This window comes from Rhea americana, unplaced genomic scaffold, assembly GCF_003343005.1.
Source record: "Rhea americana isolate MKP2758 unplaced genomic scaffold, rheAme1 scaffold_531, whole genome shotgun sequence".
Classification (NCBI taxonomy): Eukaryota; Metazoa; Chordata; class Aves; order Rheiformes; family Rheidae; genus Rhea; species Rhea americana.
The window spans coordinates 15846-19580 of NW_028186681.1; the positions used below are offsets into that span (position 1 = coordinate 15846).

General features: G+C 36.4%; 1 protein-coding gene across 1 annotated transcript in view; it reads left to right on the forward strand.

Moving 5' to 3' along the window:
* The window catches only part of CTNNBL1 (catenin beta like 1), a 61458-nt gene that overhangs the window by 3915 nt on the left and 53808 nt on the right, over positions 1 to 3735 (forward strand). The gene's annotated exons all lie outside the window — the stretch shown is intronic.

Here is a 3735-nt window from a genome sequence, read left to right on the forward strand (position 1 = left end):
TTGCTGCAGGCAAGTGTTCTGATTGTTTTTGAGGCATATTGATGAGTTGCCTCTGTAGAGATTTGAGAAAAGACAAGGCAGCGTGAGTAGTCCTAGCGACAGCACCAGTTTTTTAGGATTGGTTCTTGTTATCTGAGGTACTGAGAGTGCAGCTTTGAGCTCTTTGACTGATGCCACAGAGAAGGAAGGAAGATTGCTGTCTCTGCTAAAGGTTGTACTTGAGTTCTGTGGTGTTTGTTCGTAAAAGACTCAATTCTTTTAAAGCTTTTTGTGGGTGTCATCTGGCTCCTCATCTGTTTTTGCTTTGGTTCAAATTGAAGCAGCTGCAGTAACAGATACATTATTGCCTTTGTCCCCTCTGTGCAAACAAACATTCATCCATTGGCTATTTTATATGTATACAATTCTTTTTATTATTATTATTAAACAATAGCTCCAATTTAGGATAGGAACATGAAACTTCAGATTTTGTTCCCTTGTCTTTTCCTTGTCTAAGTGTTTCTCGCAGTAGCAAGCTGTTGTGGGGACTTAGGTGCCCCACACAGTGRAAAGGGGAAGAGGAAAGGAAATAATTTTCTCCCTTAAAGTAATGAACTGTATCCATGTAGCAGCAGTGCATGTGTTTCCTCAGTTTGTACAACTTTGGAGCTCTCAGAAGTGTCTGGATTTTCCTTGTAACAGTTCTTTGAGTTTTTGATGTTTAGATTTCTGTACCATCTGAAAGTGCCATGCTTCAGGAAAGACTGTGGAGAAGCAAGATTGAGAGTAGCTTGATTTGTCATAAATGTTGAAAATACCCCTGGAGATTTTGGACTTGCTTTCAAGCGTTCCAAATTAACAGCTCATCTATAGTTTTTTTTCAGTGGCTCCTTTGAACAGGTTGCTGTTGACTGAGATGTGCTTGCAAAAGAAGCTGTATCACTTATGAAGATTTATTTCAGGTTTTGTTAACAATTAATTTCTGAACACCACAGTAACAAAGTTACTTACCAAGGAGCTGTCGTAGTAATATGGTGCTACATTGGTGAGATTTCCCTAAACCTTCCTGGTGTTTGGAGGAAACAATCAGAGGTCTAAACAATATGTTTTCGGATTTCTATGGGATATTTAATCTTCATATTGATGTGTAATCACTGCTCCAAGGAAGACAAGGCATGGGCCCTGAATGGATCGCTGTTCCCTGATGTAGGACATAATTTTGCTCACCTTCACAACGTACGAGGGGAGAGCTTTCATTTCTGCTCTTTGGGGACCTTGAGTTGTATGTTCATGTAAAGATGAAGACCTTTGTTTCGCTGTGTACTTCTAGAAAGGATCTGTCATCTGAAGGTTCAAATTCCAGTCTGTCACAGGAGACTGGACTACTTCAATTAATATCAAAACCAAATACAACTGAAGACTAGTGGAGAAAGGTGAGAAAGAATTCTCCGTATACCAATCAGCAGCTTTTGTTTATTTTATAGTATTTTACAGATGTCTGAGTTTTTTGGTTTTTTTTAAACCCTCTATTGGCTGGTTTTTGCTTGACAATATTAGATTTCAATGAAAACCTATTTTTTTGAATATACTGTAGTGAGTGAACTGTGTTCAATAACAACAAAATTAAGCTTAGTTAATAAAAAATGCTTTTCTTGTATACTTTCTAATAAATTCCAACTTCAAATCAAATTCACCTTAGCACAACCAAAATGAGTAGAAAGCAATACACGTTTTGTTTATTAAACRTGATTAACTTGGCATTTTCTACCAAAAAGTGAAAATTTGAGTAGGTGTGTGAAGTTATGAAATTATTTACATAAATGTTTACGTACAATATATGTTCTTGGTTAGTGAAACATGCCAGTTCAACAGTGTACATGCTTAACTCTTGTTGGTTAGTAGCAATCCTTTAGAAAACAGAAGGGCAAAACAAAACTGAAAAATCAAAGAGTGGAAATAATGTTTGTCTTAAATCAGTTGTTCACGATTGTGCATCTTTCATGAAACGAGCAGAAACACAGCTGTTTTACTTATGCTTTGATTTCTTAGTTTTTATTAATGCTTGTTGGATAACTGCAATATTTTTTAGTAAGGTTTAGCATAACATCAATAACAAAAGGAGGAACCTTAATGCTTGCTTAATAAAGTTTACCTAGGAATTCAATTACTGTCTATTGCCGATATGTTGGCAGCATTAATAATTGCATGCTGGGCGTTTTCATAATTWATCATAATGACTTCTATTATGTATTATGGAAGATTCCTCCCCCCAACAATACATAACGCAGAAAAAGGATAAAATAATTGAGTTGGAAACAGATTGCAAATTCTGATACTGTAGATTGCATACTCAGAGGAAACGGTTTTGTCTTCATGATGGAGTTTTAATTTAGATCTGGTTCTGGTGATACAGTCCCTTCCTATGGTACGCTGCTTTGCATCTGACAAACTACGAGCTCCCACGGTCCCTCATTATAGCTACAGTCTCATCGGATTTTTTGTTTTTTCTTTTTAATGTTTAGGAATGAGAGAGAGGAGTGAGCTTCCAGAGCCTGAAGTAGGAATGTCCAAGGCAAATGTTCTAGGGCTTTTTCCTGTAAACTTCAGGACCTCTTGTGTCGTTAGTTTTTATGTTTATGTTTGTAATGTTAAGGATCTGTCAAAGGTAATTTAGGATGTATTGGGTTGCTCTTTAATGCTGCATATTGAGGAGGGAGCAGAAGGGCATATGAAGGACAAAGACCTGCCTGCCATTAAGAACACTGAGTAAGGCATATTTATTTACGTAGGTTTTTTTTGTTGTTGGGGTTTTTTTTTTTTTTTTTTTTTTTTTTTTTTTTGTTTTTGGGTTTTTTTTTTTTTTTTAGGCGATGCCATTTAGAAAAACATCTTTTTTTGGGGGGGGGGCAAGGGGAGAGGAGAGGATTGCTAGCTAGTTCGGGAAGGTTTAAATTATTGGTTGCTGGCAATGACACATTTGTTTCAAAGTTGATCTATGCGAAATTATAGTTCAGTATATCTGGAAGATTTGTAGTAGAGGTCTACTTAAAAAAATATATACAAAACTTCAAATGAATAACTTTTTTAATTTCAAAAAATCAAAGTAGAGTAATACTTCATGGCTATTGAATTATGACCTCAGTAATTGCTTTAAATGTGCATGGGAGCATTTGAGAGGAGTTTAAGTCAGGAATGTACCATTTGTAATTGAAACAGCAGAGAAAATGTAGTAAGGGAGAAGACAGATAATCAAGTTTGAATAGATCTAGCTAGGAGCAAGTATCTAGAGCTTAGATTTGTGCTAATATGTTGTCTGAATTTTTATGGTCCTGTATAGCAAAAACCTTGATTCTGTTCTTACCCAAAGTGACGACAGCACTAATCCCCTAAAAATATAATTGTTCAGTCTGCTGCCCTGTTTGCCTRTCGTTATATTTAAAGCTTCAAGTGTTCTGTGGTGTTTTTTGTGTGGGGGGGTTACATTTATCCATCTTGAGAGCTAAGTTTTCAGTTGCTAGCCTTTCATTTATATTAAAATAAATAGCTACATAAATGCTCTCTAGCTTTATGCAGAGAGGCACTGTTAGCTGATGTGCAGCATACTTATTTTAATCAGAATCACAGCAGGACTACCTTATAAGCCTGAAAGATTTAGTGCCCTCTGGGGGCTAAAAGTTCTCAAGCTTCTAGGAAGCTGAAATTCCCACTTTGAGGCCTGTACTCTTATTGGACCTGGCAGGAGATGGACACTGTCAT